This window comes from Ranitomeya imitator, chromosome 4 (assembly GCF_032444005.1).
Source record: "Ranitomeya imitator isolate aRanImi1 chromosome 4, aRanImi1.pri, whole genome shotgun sequence".
Lineage (NCBI taxonomy): Eukaryota > Metazoa > Chordata > Amphibia > Anura > Dendrobatidae > Ranitomeya > Ranitomeya imitator.
Window position 1 is genome coordinate 520,202,950 of NC_091285.1, and position 17,430 is coordinate 520,220,379.

A 17,430-nucleotide genomic window follows, 5' to 3' on the forward strand; every position below is an offset into this window, starting at 1 on the left:
GTCCTTGGTAGTGCTTTTAAGCGCGGGCACCTACAGCTTAGTAACCGGGTTCCAGCACCGTCAGCTGGTCCTCGGTCGTGCCATTGGCTCTTGCACACTGGGGCAACGCATCCGAGTTCCAGCACCGCCAGCTGGTTCTCGGCAGTGTTCTTGTCACAGGTACTCCCTCGTGCCAAGCCTGGTTTCAGCACCGTCAGCTGTTTCCGGGTTGTGTCAACTTCACTGAGACGCCTATGCTTGCCCCGTCGTGGGGCGGTCGAGTTAGCCAACTCCAGGGTGCCTCCAGTTTAGGAGCTTCCTATGTGGGCTGCGTGAACTGGTAGTCAAGGCTGGTTCTGTAGTGCCAGTAGGCCCAGCTCCCCCTGTAGGACTGTTGGGGTTCGGTAACTGCGGCTGCCTCGCGGCCTAGCTGTTCTCTCCTCTCCTGTGGGCCTTGGGGTCCACCACCTGGTTCCAGCACCGTCAGCTGGTTCCGGGCCGAGCCTTTGGCTAAGGTGCCTCCTCCTGGGTATCCGAATTCCGCCAACGCCAGGCGGTCCTTGGTAGTGCTTTTAAGCGCGGGCACCTACAGCTTAGTAACCGGGTTCCAGCACCGTCAGCTGGTCCTCGGTCGTGCCATTGGCTCTTGCACACTGGGGCAACGCATCCGGGTTCCAGCACCGCCAGCTGGTTCTCGGCAGTGTTCTTGTCACAGGTACTCCCTCGTGCCAAGCCTGGTTTCAGCACCGTCAGCTGTTTCCGGGTTGTGTCAACTTCACTGAGACGCCTATGCTTGCCCCGTCGTGGGGCGGTCGAGTTAGCCAACTCCAGGGTGCCTCCAGTTTAGGAGCTTCCTATGTGGGCTGCGTGAACTGGTAGTCAAGGCTGGTTCTGTAGTGCCAGTAGGCCCAGCTCCCCCTGTAGGACTGTTGGGGTTCGGTAACTGCGGCTGCCTCGCGGCCTAGCTGTTCTCTCCTCTCCTGTGGGCCTTGGGGTCCACCACCTGGTTCCAGCACCGTCAGCTGGTTCCGGGCCGAGCCTTTGGCTAAGGTGCCTCCTCCTGGGTATCCGAGTTCCGCCAACGCCAGGCGGTCCTTGGTAGTGCTTTTAAGCGCGGGCACCTACAGCTTAGTAACCGGGTTCCAGCACCGTCAGCTGGTCCTCGGTCGTGCCATTGGCTCTTGCACACTGGGGCAACGCATCCGAGTTCCAGCACCGCCAGCTGGTTCTCGGCAGTGTTCTTGTCACAGGTACTCCCTCGTGCCAAGCCTGGTTTCAGCACCGTCAGCTGTTTCCGGGTTGTGTCAACTTCACTGAGACGCCTATGCTTGCCCCGTCGTGGGGCGGTCGAGTTAGCCAACTCCAGGGTGCCTCCAGTTTAGGAGCTTCCTATGTGGGCTGCGTGAACTGGTAGTCAAGGCTGGTTCTGTAGTGCCAGTAGGCCCAGCTCCCCCTGTAGGACTGTTGGGGTTCGGTAACTGCGGCTGCCTCGCGGCCTAGCTGTTCTCTCCTCTCCTGTGGGCCTTCGGGTCCACCACCTGGTTCCAGCACCGTCAGCTGGTTCTCGGCAGTGTCTTTTGCTCTTGTACCTTCTGCTCCCCATCCTGGTTCCAGTACCGTCAGCTGGTTCCGGGCAGAGCCTTTGGCTTAGGTGCCTCCTTCTGGGTATCCAAGTTCCACCAATGTCAGGTGGTCCTTGGTAGTGCTTTCAGGCACGGGTACCTCCTGCTTAGTAACCGGGTTCCAGTAACGTCAGCTGGTCCTTGGTAGTTCCATTGGCTCTTGGACATTCGGCTACCCATCCGGGTTCCAGTACCGTCAGCTGGTTCTCGGCAGTGTCTTTTGCTCTTGTACCTTCTGCTCCCCATCCTGGTTCCAGTAACGTCATCTGGTTCCGGGCAGAGCCTTTGGCTTAGGTGCCTCCTTCTGGGTATCCGAGTTCCGCCAACGTCAGGCGGTCCTTGGTAGTGCTTTTTAGCACGGGTACCTCCTGCTTAGTAACCGGGTTCCAGTAACGTCAGCTGGTCCTCGGTAGTTCCATAGGCTCTTGAACCTTCGGGTAGCCATCCGAGTTCCAGTTCCATCAGCTGGTTCTTGGCATTTTCTCAGCCTTCTTGTACCTTCTGCTACATTTCCAAGTTGAAGACCCTAACGTCGACAACCCGGAAGACCACCCCGATGACGACGACCCGGAAGACCACCCCGATGACGACGACGACGACGACGGCGGAGACGACGACGGCTGAGACGACGACGGCGGAGATGACGACACTGGAGACGAAGACCCTGGAGACGACAACATGGAAGACCGAGAAGCAGAAGAACAAGAGGCTGCAGAACAAAGAGCAGAAGAACATTAAGCATAAGACTTAATATCAGAGCAAAAGATATTATCTAAATTATATGCAGAAGAAGACTAAGCAGTGTATGGGGGTGAGTCCGTTCCTCCTCGTGGTGCCCCTGGATAAAGCCTGATGCTGCAGGCCAAACTGAACGCGGACAAATGTAACTTTTGTGACTGGCAGAACGGAAGGTGTAATCTTCCAACTTTTATAGATAACAACTACGGGAATGCCTGTCACAAATGAGAATATGATGAAGAAGTAGAATAGGAAGAATAATAACAGTGGAATAAAAAGAATATGTAGAATAGGAAGAATAATAATAGTTGAAGAAAATGAATATGAAGAATGTAATAAAAAAAAAAATAGGTAGAAGATGAAGAAGAAGATGAATAAGGTGAAGAAGTTGATGTCAAGGATGCTGATGATGATGAAGATGAAAGTGTGGGAAAAGAAAAAAAAAAAAAAGAAAAAAAAGAAGGGGAAGGGCGTGGAATAGTGAAACATCAATATCTGACAAAATAAAAAAAATTTACATACTCAATATCTTTTTCAATCCGAACTTCTTTAAAAAAAAAAAAAAAACATGCTATTCTATTTGATTGGACTAATCCTCATTGCCTTTAATGTCTCCGCCACCTCCCCCATACATCCTACATTATTCTTAGTTGTTTTCCTTCAGGTAGAATGAACCTACAAGGAAAGAAAGGGTTTATTTTAATTCCGATATTTTGGTCCCATTGACTTGCATTGGGATCGGGTATCGGTATCGGCGATATCCGATATTTTTTGAATATCGGCCGATCCAAACCGATACCGATACTTTCCGATATCGGAAGGTATCGCTCAACACTAATGGCTACATTAGTAGGACAGGGAAAACTAACTCAGGCCTATATAAAATTTTAAGCTGTCTAATACGTCCAGAAATAGACAGAAATTTGTAGAGGCCAAAGAAGTGGCTGAAAATATTGAACATGAAAGAGCGCTATACAGCTTGGATTACCAGAAACACGGGTATTTCAAATGGGGAAACAGGCCAGGGAAGTTGCTTGCCTTTCTCATCAAACCATTCAAACAAGCGACTAGGATCAGCAAGATTTGTAAATGAGACGGGGAAATTATATCAGATAATAAACAAATAATTGATGAATTTGAACATGTTTTTAGCTTTCTATATGCAGCGGGAGGAGAGGAGGTGAAGGGGGATTCGTGTTTCTTTCAGAGTGGGGTGGTTCCTAACATTACAGAGGATCAAAGGAATTTGCTTAATTCACCCATCACCATTACGGAGGTACTGCAAGTCATCTCTACTCTTAATATTTCTAAAGCACCCGGCCCAGATGGCATCAGTGGTGAATATTATAAAATTCTGGGTTCTTCCGTGGGTCCACACTTATGTGAGTTGTTTAAAGGGAACCTGGCACACCCAAAATCGATGGTGAGGTAAGCCCACCGTCATCAGGGGCTTATCTGCAGAATTCTGTAATCCTGTAGATAAGCCCCCGATGTAACCTGAAAGAGGAGAAAAAGAAGTTAGATTATACTCACCCAGGGGCGGTCCCGTTGCGGTCTGGTCAAATGGGTGTCTCAGGTCCGCTCTGGCGCCTCCTATCTTCATTCCATGACATCCTCTTCTGATCTTCACACCGCGGCTCCGGCGCAGGTGTACTGATCTGTCCTATTGAGAGCAAAGCAAAGTACTGCAGTGCGCAGGCACCGGGCCTCTCTGACCTTTCCGGCGCCTGCGCACTGCAGTACTTTGCTCTGCCCTCAACAGGGCAGACAAAGTACGCCTGCGCCTGAGCGGTGGCGTGAAGACCAGAAGAGGACGTCATGGAATGAACATGGGAGGAGCTGTTCCGGACCTGAGACACCCATCGGATCGGGACCGCCCCTGGGTGAGTATAATCTAACCTCTTTTAGGTAACATCGGCGGCTTATCTACAGCATTACAGAATGAATAATAATGGAGAAAGGTTACATCCCAGATAGATTTAATGAGGCCTGTATCATTATGCTTCCGAAGCCTGGGAAAGATCCACTGAGGGTGGAGGGCTATCGTCCAATTTCATTACTCAATGTTGATTTTAAGCTCCTTACAAAAATATTAGCAACTAGGGTTCAGCAGATCATTCCTGAACTAATCTCACCACATAAGGAGGGGTTTGTACATGGGAAATCAATAACTTACAACATAAGAACTGCGATTGGCATCATATCTTGTAGTTGATTTAATGATGGTAAGAAAAACATAGTGGTGGGTCTTGACGCAGACAAGGCCTTTGACAGGGTCTCCTGGAACTATTTACATAAGTTGTTAGAAATCAGAGGGTTCGGGTCATGGTTTTGCACTGCTTTTAGATTGATTTACAGTGATCCCACATCTAGACTCTTTATAAATAATATAAATAAATAATATAAATAATACTCTATCATTACCTTTTAATATTCAAAGGGGTACAAGGCAGGGATGCCCACTGTCTCCATTACTATTTAATTTGGCGTTAGACCCTCTACTAAGAACGCTTCAAAATTTGTCTGATTTTCAGGGGATACGTTCAGGGAGTGTTGAGACTAAACTTTTAGCTTTTGCTGATGATATTATGTTATTTATTGCAAACCGGCACATTCGATTGGAGGTATCATAACCTTGAGCACATGAAAAACAGCATAAAAAGAATCTATTGACTGACCTGGAATTAGTCTATTTTTAAACATTTTTTCTACTTTGCTGTAAGATGCCAAGCTGAGGTGTGCTCAGTGACAGTCAATAACAGCAGTATGACTGCACTCATGGACTCAAAGAGCCTGGTACACCTTCATAGAGATTATCTGTTCGATTTTTGGTATACCTGGAAAATGCATGAAGACTATGTGTAATAACAAAAGAGAAACATCACTAAATGCACAAAATAAATCAATAATCTATAAAAAAAATAGAAATAGAAGCGTTCAAAAATAGGACAAAATTAGTAGTTCTACATCAATAAGCATGAGAACATATACACAATAAGACATATATAGAACAAAATACATTTTATTATACAGAAAAAAGACAATACACCAAGATAAAAATAGCCACTGGTGTCTGGAAAAAATCAGACTAGATCTGAGTGGCACCACACTGGGTAAGGGGCAAAAATACAAAATTACACAAATGAGTAAGTGGCAGAAAGTAACGATGTTATAATAGGTAAAAACACCCATATATCCAAACAAGACAGTCTGAAATAATACATATAACAAAACTTTTTTTTCCACCATAGCTACATCTATATATTAGAAACAAGATCACAGTATAAAGAGACTAATGATGACAAGACTGCCACATACTGCCAATAAATATCAAGGATACTACATAATAATGACAAAGATACCTTACCAATACCCAGATAATGGTGCCACTTCCCCTACGCGCGTTTCAGCAGCGTGCATTCATCAGGGGGAGTGGCATCACATCAATCAGATGTCCCTTATAAACCCCAAACGACCAATGATACAAAAAAAAAAAAAAAAACATGTGACCGCAAACAAGGAAAAAGGAAGTGTATGCAAAGGATGCTGGTAATTGTAGTTCTAAATGGTCATGTGCCTGATATATATGTCATCTGACTCTAATGGATATAGCCCAAATAACTATAAGGTTATCAGTCTCATCAAGGCAGGGATAAAATAACAAATTGACAGCGCATGTACCTCTAAATCAACAAATAATAGTAAAGACCGCATGTGACCGCAAATGAAGCAGCAGGAAGTGCATGCAAGGGATGCTAGTCATTGTAGTTCTAAATAGTCATGTGACCGGAGAAAAAAAAAAAAAAAACATCATCAAACTCAAGTACATGTAATCCAAATGGCCAAGAAGTCAAACATCTCATGGAGATAAGGGTACAATAGCAGATGAACGGCGCATGTGGCACTGATGGTACCGGTTTGATGTGGCGGACGAGGGCGCCGCAGCGGAGAGAGAGCCACCCAGGGCCTCTCACAAAACCACACAAAAGTGTGGGTGGGGAGGGACTCCGGAGCGCCGCCCAGCGCCGACGATTGGCACCATCATCCGCGACACGCCCCGGAATACAGTGCACATGCGCACCAGCCAAAATATGAGGAAAGGTGAAAAATGAAACAAAAAGCAAACAGTGAAGGTGGGCCTATGAAGAGGACCTGATCACTCACAAAATATATAATATATGTGATAAATACCCTACTGCTGAGGATAAGGTGAATATGCATACCAAGTATTGCATGGATGTGAGTAGTTAAACAAATATATACCACGATAATATGAAGATGAATTCTATAACTAAAGGGAAAGTGCATAATATGGCTAAGGGCAACATTTACGCCTGAATACGATACGTAGAATAAAGTGCAATAGTGCATAGAATTGATGTAATAGTGAAACAAAACACAAAACACTAAAAGACATTCATAAAAGCAACATAGTGAAACTTCAGCCAGAAAGATAAGACATATATAAATATGTTAAAAAACTGACATAACACTATATATAGAACAAATTACAACCCAACAATATAAATAGATATGAGCCATTAGATGCGGTGTAAAATGGGATACACATAGACAGTCAATCCTAGAATGAAGGAATCCTTATTGCACATACTCCATTTCTATAGGAACAAGTTCGCTGTCATCTACTTCTTCTATTGGTGAATCTTCCGGCAATTCCCAATACTCCTACAGATCTATGAAAACCCGTTTTGGTGGCAACAAACGCAAGGGGGATCACAAGCTACACAATACTAAACGTGGAGTCCACGAGACCAAAAATACACCTAAGGTAATTAATTTGTCGGATCATTGTTTTTCTAGCACTGAATTAGATCTTCTTTCTAAAGGGCTTACATTCTCGCCTAGCAATAGGTTTGACCCATTCACTGCTATAAAAGATCTCCATATTTTTGCGAGATCTCTGGTGTTCAGAAAATGGTTCCATAATGAAGAGACAAGATCCAATTTCCCTATGCCAGAGGAACAAGAAGTGCTACAGATCCTGGAGGAACTTAGTCGTGAACATGACCTTCCATCACTGGGTATAGTACCACCATCTATTAAATTAAAATCTAAAAAGTTCCCCCCATTGCCAATCTGTCCCAATGTTGAGATCTTTGTTCAGTTGTTCACTAAGGAGTTTGGGGAAATGTCTAATCGTATTTTGAATGACAACATGACCAGGCTAGAACGTCTGAGTTTGAAACGTCTGAAGGGACTAGATGATGTCCTATTTAAACCTCGCACGAGTCTCGCATCTCAATACGCGACACTGCCATCGACACTCGGGACCAGAGCGTACGGCTGCATGTATTTCTATGTAGCTGAACGCTCCGGTCCGAGTGCCAGCGGCAGGGCCGGGTTTTGAGATGCAAGACTCGTGCAAGTTTCTCGCACATATGATCCCGGCCTACTAGAGAGTTTTAGGGACCATCCAATTGCCCAAATGACCACAGACACTGAATGTGGGAATTTGATACACCAAATGGGTATTGTAAAATAATACTACATAGGATATGACTTTCCTTTGTTTTGGCAGCTATGGGGCAAAGGAATCTAACAAAAAAATTTGAATGTTTCCATTTCACTGCTAATGGTGTGTCTCTTCTCTGTGAATAATGAGATTATAGGAGAAATTCAGGGGTTTCATAATAATAAAAAAAAGGATATGGCCCTTAGAAAATTTTAAAATTAACTAACCCAAACTTTAGATGAACAACATGTGACAAATTACACAGTATTGTTTATTTACAGAAAAACTAGGCCAAAATGCAGAAACAGTGTGGGAAAAATTAAGTACTTTGTTACTGCTTCCATAGAAGTTAAAAGGGTAAGTGAAAGCCAGGAGCTGATATTAAATGCCCTGGATCAATTGTTCATCAGCAACTTTGAACACCTCTATAAAAGCAGAAGTTTTGGCAGTTTGCTAGTCTGGAGTATTCGGCTATGTGCACACGTTACGGGTTGGTGTGCGGATTTTTACGCACTGTTTTTGCAAAATCTGCAGGTAAACCGCAGATTGGTTGATCGGTGGTTACTGCAGGTTATATGCTTGTCGGAAGAGGCAGGTCTTCAGGCTCTTTTTGAAGGTTTCAATGGTATGCGAGAGTCTGATATGTTGTGGTAGAGGGTTCCAGAGTAGGGGTCATACACGACATAGATCTTGTATACGATTGTGGGAAGAGGAGATAATAAGGGAGTAGAGTAGGAGATCTTGTGAGGGTCGGAGGTTGTGTGTGTGTAGGTAATTACCGGGAGACGAGGTCACAGATGTATACTAAACTTATGTTATCAAGTGACTCAGCTATTAATAGAGACCTCCTTGAGACCTCTATGGTTGTTGATGCCGGATTGCTGTGAGCACCACCCTGTGGTCGGCGCTCATAGCAATTCAGGAATTCAGTTGTATAGGAGCGATCCGAGCATCACCGCTATGTAGCAAAGTCGTTCGAGTTGTGCTAGCTTCTAGCCTCCCATGGAGGCTATTGAAGTATGGCAAAATGTAAAAAAAAAGGCTTTCGAAAATATGAAAAAAATAAAAAAAAATAAAAGTGTAAATCATTGTCCTTTCGCCCTATTCAAAATGAAACAGTAAAAAAAATCAAACATACACATATTTGGTATCACCGCATTCAGAATCGCCCGATCTCTCAATAAATAAAAAGGATGAACCTGAACGCTAAACAGCGTAGCGAGAAAAAAATTTAAAATGCCAGAATTACGTTTTTTTTTTGTCGCAGGATGCCTGTGAGTCACAGGGCAAAATAAAAGTAAGCATGGACCTGGTCAAGCTATTTGGCCTGGGCATTGTTCAGGAAAAGGCAGTATGGGCTTTTATTTTTTAAATGGACTGCAGGAAGGAAGTGGGTCTGGTCCATTTCATCCAGGCCGGGTCTTAGAATTGGCCTATGGCCACAGATTGCAGTTTGAGAGAAAAACCCTGCAGGAAGGATTTGAGTGTGTCAGTTTTGGTATTGCAAGGAGGCAGAGCAGACAGCTATTCAAGTGTACTACCTGTGTGAGGCGACACAGACCCAAGCAGAGCCAAAAAGCCTGGCACCCTCAGCATACATGGTGGTGCCATAGCCCTTGGCAACTGGTCACAGACTGGCTTTGTCTTCCCGGCTGCCATCCAGGGGATCCATTTTATTTTCTTTTTGTGTATGCTGTACATTAAACGAGACTTTATTTTGAACTTTTGCCAGGTCATTGCGTTCTCATTGAAAAGCGAGGGCACCACTGCACCATGTATGCTGGAGAATGCGGGCAGTGTGAACTGAGGCATACCCCAAAATGTGCTGCATGTCAGTTATTAGGCCTGCAATGCTCAAGCTCGCTGACAAGATGGAGGAACTCTTAAAGCAGTTGGTCCTTGCTCAGCAATGGCAACAAGGAAGCGCTAGCAGCAGCTGCAGTGTCAGGAGCAGCAGTTCCAGCAAAATCAGCAGACAAACAACCTGTTAATGCAGTAGATCTGCGACCCCACCAGTGATCGCTTTCCTGCCGGAGGCCCGATGCAAAGTTTGGTCCATGCTGAGTAAGATGGCACCTGAGAATGACATGGAGGCCTTCCTCATCGTCTTCGAATGCACTGCAGAGCAGAAGAGCTTGCCAGTGACCCAGTGGACTGAAGTGGTGGCCTCCTTCCTGACAGAAGATGCCCAGAAGGCCAACCTGGACCTCAGTCGGGACAATGCCCTGGACAATGGGAGGCTGAAAGGTGAGATCCTTGCCTGACTGGGGGTTAATTCATATGTGCAGGTTCAACAGGTATTTTGGATTTCGGAGGTCTTTTGTGAAGTCTCCCCCCGCCAGGTCTCAGGCATATGACTTGCTGCAGCTTGTTAAAAAATGGATCCAGCCTGAGACCTTAAATCCTTTCCAGAAGGTAGAGAGGATGGTGGTTGACCAACTGGTGAGGGCTCTGCCAGCAGCCATACAGCGTTGGGTGGGACAAGGGGACCAAGGCACCCTGGACCAGGTGGTAAGACTGATTGAGTGGTATACAGCCACTCAGGACTTTAAACGGGACACTGCTCCACTTTGGCTGTCATGAAAGGCCCCGCCAGCTGGGAAAGTCTGGGAAAAGTCCACAACCCTCCACTGGGGCCAATCCGGACCGAGAACATACTAAGGGGGTATCCCGAAAGGAGAGTTACAACAGATCCGTGTCCCTGAAATCGGCCCCGAGGTCCATTAGTGTCACAGCTGGTAAGTACTGGCAGTGCCAAAGGCCTGGCCATGTGGCTGCTAACTGCCCCCTAACAACTGAACTCATGGACTGCGGGTATATACCAGATGGAGGCTCTCTTGAACTCAGGGATCTTAGTGACTCTGGTTCATGGGTCCATTGTTGCTGGAGACAACCACAATGGATGTAAAGTGGGGATGGTGTGTATCCATGGGGAACTCCGGGAGTACGCGACTGCAGAGGTTACATTTTCCACACCATGTGGGGAAATAAGACATGTGGTGAGAGTAGTAAAGACTCTTCTGTATGGGACTGTGTTGGGAAACGACTTGTCCCTATTCTGGTCCCTGTGGGAGACCAGGGTTAACCCTCCCAAGGTAAATGCTATTCTGGGTGTGGAACCCAAAGGTCCTGAGTCTGGGATACCTGACGTAGGGGTTGCCAACATAGGGACAGAGTGTAACCCCGATAGACTTCCCCTAGAGGTATTGGCCGGAGAGGTCGAGGAGACCCCACGATCCCTGACCTGGAGGTGTCCCCTGGTATGTTCGGGGCAGTTCAGCTCCAGGATGCCACCCTGGACCGGACACGAGAAAGGGAGGTTGAAATCAATGGGATAGCTCAGCAACCGGGTGCTGGGCCAATTTTTCCTCTCATGGTTATCCACAAGGAGTTGTTGTACTGGCTAGATAAAATCCGTGATAAGGTGGTGGAACAGCTGGTGGTGCTCCAACCCTACTGTCAGGTGGTGCTCGACATGGCTCACACCCATATACTAGGATGGCACTTGGGGGCCAAAAAGATGCAGGAGCCATTTTGTAGCATTTTTTTGGCCTGGGTCCACGCGGAGGTCCAGAGGTTTTGTGACACGTGTCTGGAATGCCAGCACGAACTACCGGAGTCCATTGGTACCTCTGCCCATCATAGATAGACCATTTGAGCAGATCACAATGGATCTGGTAGGCCCCATAGTGAAATCCGCCCGTGGCCATCAACATATTCTAGTCATAGTGACTTCACCACCCGGTACCCTGAGGCGATATCTCTCCGCCACACATCGGTGAAGCTAATATCCCGCGAGCTTTATGCCATGTTTTGTCACCTTGGGCTGCCAAAGGAGATCCTTACAGATCACGGGACTACTTTTATGTCCAAAGTGACCAGGGTGCTATGTAAGCTGCTCCAGATTAAACAGCTACGCACGTCAGTGTACCACCCACAAACCAACAGGTTGGTGGAGAGACTTAATAGGACCCTTAAGTCCATGCTTAAAATGGTGGTCGCCAAGGACGGGAGGGATTGGGACATGTTACTGCCCTATCTAATGTTTGCTATCCGTGAGGTACCGCAGACATCCACAGGGTTCTCTCCATTTGAGCTATTGTATGGTAGGCACCCAATGGGACTGCTGGATGTAGCTAAGGAGACATGGGAACAGGAGCCCATTCCACATAAGAGTGTCAACGAGCATGTGGCGAGCATGCAGGACAGGATTGCGGCAGTACGGCCCATAATAAAAGAGCTTCTGATGGATACCCAGGCCACGCAGAGCAGCACATACAATAAGAGAGCGACGGTCAAGACCCTTAAAGAAGGGGACCGGTTGTTGGTACTAGTGCCCACCCTAAAGAGTAAGCTCATGGCCAAGTGGCAAGGGCCATATGAGATATGGGGGAAGGTAGGAGAAGTGAATTATAGAGTGTACCAACCCGGAAAAAGGAAACCCGAGCAACTATACCACATCAACCTGCTAAAAGCATGGAATAATAATAATAATAATAATCTTTATTTATATAGCGCCAACATATTCCGCAGCGCTTTACAGTTTAACAGCTTCAAACACAACATCATAAGTAACAATGTTAACAATACAATAATTAAAGCAACACAAGACGACCCTGCTCGTGAGAGCTTACAATCTACAATGAGGTGGGGAAATACAAAGTACAGGTGTGAATTTACAATGATGTATTTACAATGATGGTCCAGCCATCTTCAGGGAGTGGGGGATAGATGGAAGTAGTGAATGGGCTACACACAAACAAAATAACTGATTAGGGAACATGCAAATTGTGGATGGTCCTAATTTCTTGAGGTAGAGCATTCCAGAGGATTGGCGCAGCATGGGAGAAGTCTTGTAGTCGGGAGTGGGAAGTACGGATCAGTGCAGAGGTAGTCGAAAGTCATTTGCAGAGCGCTGAGGTCGGTTAGGCCGAAAGACAGAAATGAGGGAGGAGATGTAAGGGGGTGCTGCACTGTACAGAGCTTTGTGGGTGAGAACAAGTACTTTGAATTGTATCCTGTAATGAATGGGCAGCCAGTGTAATGACTGGCGAAAAGCGGACGCGTTTGAATAAAGATTAGCTAAATAGACGACCCTGGCTGCTGCATTAAAGATAGACTGGAGAGGGAAAAGTCGAGTGAGGGGGAGGCCAATTAATAGAGCATTGCAGTAGTCCAGGCGGGAGTGGATCAGAGCAACAGTGAGGGTTTTTGTTGTTTCTATGGTGGGAAAAGGGCGGATTCTAGAGATGTTCTTTAGGTGTAAGCGGCATGAGCGAGCAAGAGATTGTATATGGGATGTGAAGGAGAGATCGGAGTCAAACATAACACCCAGACAGCGCGCCTGCTGCCGGGGTGTTATTATGGTGCCACCCACGGAGAGGGAAACATCAGGTTTAGGGAGGTTAGTAGATGGTGGGAGCAGAAGAAGTTCAGTTTTGGAGAGGTTGAGTTTCAGATAGAGAGCGGACATGATGTCAGAGACTGCGGACAGACAGTCAGTAGTGTTCTGTAGTACAGCAGGAGTAAGGCCAGGGGATGACGTATATAGTTGTGTGTCGTTGGCATAAAGATGGTACTGAAAGCCAAATCTGCTGATGGTCTGTCCAATTGTGGCCGTGTATAGGGAGAAGAGAAGGGGGCCAAGGACTGAGCCCTGGGGTACCCCAACAGTGAGAGGGAGAGGAGATGAAGTGGAGCCAGAGAACAGAACACTGAAGGAGCAGTCAGAAAGATAGGAGGAGAACCAAGAGAGAGAAGTGTCCTTAATGCCAAGTGACTGGAGCCTAGAGAGTAAGAGAGGGTGGTCAACAGTGTTGAAAGCTGCAGAAAGATCGAGAAGAATGAGCAGAGAGTGGTCACCGTTACATTGAGTGCAGTTTCTCTCGAGTGTAGGGGGTGGAAGCTGGACTGTGAAGGGTCTAGGAGGGAGTGAATGGAGAGGTAACGGGTAAGGCGGGAGTAGACTAGGCGCTCCAAGAGTTTAGAGATTAAGAGGAGATTGGAGACCGGTATGTAGTTGTTTGTGCAGGATGGGTCGAGGGTGGGTTTCTTTAGTAACGGAGTAATGATAGAGTGTTTGAAAGAGGAGGTGAAAATGCCAGAGGAGAGGGAGAGATTAAAGATTGTAGTTAGGTGAGTAGTGATGACTGGAGAGAGAGACTGGAGGAGATGAGAAGGAATGGGGTCGGTAGAGCATGTAGTCGGATGAGAAGAAGAGAGGAGCCTGGACACTTCTGTGATGGGATCAAATGCGGAGAGTGAGCCAGGGGAGATGCAGGGAGGGATGGGAGTCACTGAAGTTGGTGTCTGGGAGCAGATTTCCTGACGGATATTGTCTATTTTCTCTATAAAGTGGGAGGCCAGGTCATCAGCAAAAATGTCTGTGATAGGGGCTTGAGCTTTTGGCCTGAGGAGGGAGTGAAAGGTGTCAAAAAGTTTCTTGGGGTTGTTGGATAGTGAGATCAGAGTGGTGAAGTATGTCTGTTTGGCAATGTGAAGGGCAGAGTTATAGGTTTTTAACATAAATTTGAAGTGTATGAAGTTTTCTGGTGTGCGAGTTTTCCTCCATAAGCGTTCAACACTCCTAGAGCATCACTGGAGAAATCGGGTTTGTGATGTGAGCCAGGGCTGTTTTACTCTGTGTTTGGAGGTTCTGAGGGTGAGGGGAGCTACTTGGTCTAGGGTGCTTCTAAGAGTGTCATTGTAGTGATGTACCGCCAGATCAGGACAGGAAAAAGAGGAGATTGGGGACAGTGATGAGTGTAAGGAGTCTGAAAGTGTATGAGGATTAATGGCTTGTAGATTTCTGACTGAATGGTAGGTAGGAGGGTGCTGGGGTGAGCGAGGATTTGTGAGCATGAAGGAGAGAATGTTGTGGTCAGAGAGCGGAAGCGGTGAGTTATTTAGGTAGGAGATTGAACACAGCCGGACAAAGACCAGATCAAGGGTGTTACCGTCTTTGTGTGTCTCAGAGGTTGAGAGCTGTTAGAGGCCGAGCGAAGTGGTTAGTGATAGAAGCTGGGATGCAGACATAGAAGTGGGGTTGTTTATGGGGATGTTGAAGTCTCCCAGGATAAGGGTTGAGAGTTCTGAGGACATGAATTGCGGAAGCCAGGCAGAGAAATGGTCCATGAAGTGGGTGGGTGAGCCTGGGGGCCGGAATATGACCGTTATTCTGAGGGAGAGGGGACGGAAGAGCCTGATGGTGTGAACCTCAAAAGAAGGGAATGAGAGTGATGGAGTTGGTGGGATGACCTGGAAGGTGCATTGTGGGGAGAGGAGTATGCCACCTCCACCACCAGGTCTGTTTGTGGGTCTCGGGGAATGGGAGAATTGAAGACCACCATGGGAAATGGCAGCAGGGGAGACAGTGTCAGAATCCTGGATGCAGGTTTCAGTGAGGGCCAACAGATTTAGAGAGTTGTTCAGAAAGTAGTTGTGCAGGAAAGGAAGCTTGTTACATACAGACCGTGGATTCCAAAGGGCACAATTAAAAGAAGGAGATAAGGGAGTGCAAGTAATATTAATAAGGTTAGAATGCTTTTGATGTGAGGTAGGGTAGCAGTTGAGGTTGTGGGATGGTGGACCAGGGTTGGGGGAGATGTCTCCTGAAATCAGCAGGAGTAGGAAGATATAAAGCAAGAAGTTTTTGGAATTGTAAAAAGTTTTTTTGTGCAGTGTGTTTTGGCAAGATGGACTGAGGTTATTCAGAAAGATGAGAAGTGCATGGGAGCTGTACATGGGAGAGGGAAGTTTGCCTTGTGCAGGCGTGTACTACGGAGGACAGAGAATGAACTTCAATCCAATGTTGCGGCCAGCATGCAGCCAGCGGGTAAGGAAAGGGTGAATCAAACACCTGAAAACTGCGCCCATATGAGTGAAAACCAGTCTCGCCAAATTCAGGTGACAGGTTCCCTTTAAAAGCAAACCCAAAGAAATGCGCAATAGGACTCACGGAGACTTGATAATTAGGTTACATGATTGGCCACGGGGTTATCAAGCCCCAAGTAAACAAGATTGAGGCTATTCAAAACTGGCCCAAGTGAGGGCATTCCTTATCATACTTGGGTACTGCCGCCAATTTATACCCAATTTTTCTGGGAAGTCCGCACCCCTAACAGACCTGTTAAAAGGTAAGAAGACGGTGATGGTCTGGTGGAATCCTCAAGTGGATGAAGCATTCCGGTCCCTGATGTCGGCGTTGTGTGGACAGCCGGTTCTCATCTGCCCCAACTTCAAGAAAACCTTTATCATGCAAACCAATACCTCAGAGGTAGGCCTTGGAGCATTGCTGTCGCAAGAGGTGAACGGGGATGAGCATTCAGTCCCCTACTTGAGTAGGTAGCTGACCCCGGAAAAGAAAACTTATAGTGCAGTGGAGAAGGAGTGCTTGGTGATTAAGTGGGCCTTAGAGTCCCTAAGCTACTACTTGCTTAGATGTCAGTTTTGTTTGGTAATGGACCATTCACCCCTCTTCTGGATGAGAAACACAAAAGAGAGGAATGCCCGAGTCAAGAGATGGTTCCTGTAGGGTTGAGCAAAACGGGTCGTTCATTTTCAAAAGTCGCCGACTTTTGGCAAAGTCGGGTTTCATGAAACCCGATCCGACCCATGTGCGGGGTCGGCCATGCGGTACGCGACTTTCGCGCCAAAGTCGCGTTTCAATGACGCGAAAAGCGCCATTTCTCAGCCAATGAAGGTAAACGCAGAGTGTGGGCAGCGTGATGACATAGGTCCTGGTCCCCACCATCTTAGAGAAGGGCATTGCAGTGATTGGCTTGCTGTCTGCGGCGTCACAGGGGCTATAAAGGGGCGTTCCCGCCGACCGCCATGTTACTGCTGCTGATCTGAGCTTAGGGAGAGGTTGCTGCCGCTTCGTTAGAAGCAGGGATAGCGTTAGGCAGGGTCCATTAACCACCAAACCGCTTGTGCTGTAGCGATTTCCACTGCCCAACACCACCTTCGGTGTGCAGGGACAGTGGAAGCTACATTTTTTTTTTTCCCCCTCAGCGCTGTAGCTCATTGGGCTGCCCTAGAAGGCTCCCTGATAGCTGCATTGCTGTGTGTACGCCGCTGTGCAAACCAACTGCTTTTTTCAAAGCACAAATCCTCTTGTTCCTTCCTTGCTGCACAGCTATCTTTTTGGTTTGTACACACTTTTTATTTAATTTGTGCATCAGTCCACTCCTTATTGCTGCCTGCCATACCTGGCTGAGATTACTGCAGGGAGATAGTAATTGAAGGACACGCCCTGTTTTTTTTTTTTTTTTTGTGGGAGATTAAGATTGACATTTCTGCTAGAGTGCCATCCCTGTCTGTGTCATCCCTCACTCAGTGGGCCATAGAAAGCCTATTTATTTTTTTGCTTGATTTGGGTTATAAAATCTACCTGAAAAAATCACTACATCAATCAGTGGGAGAAAAATATTGGCCTCAGGGCTTGTGTGCCACTCTTGACTCCTGTGTGCATCATCACTCACTCAGTGGGCCATAGAAAGCCTATTTATTTTTTTGCTTGATTTGGTTCTAAAATCTACCTGAAAAAATCACTACATCAATCAGTGGGAGAAAAATATTGGCCTCAGGGCTTGTGTGCCAGTCCTGAGCGTGCCATCT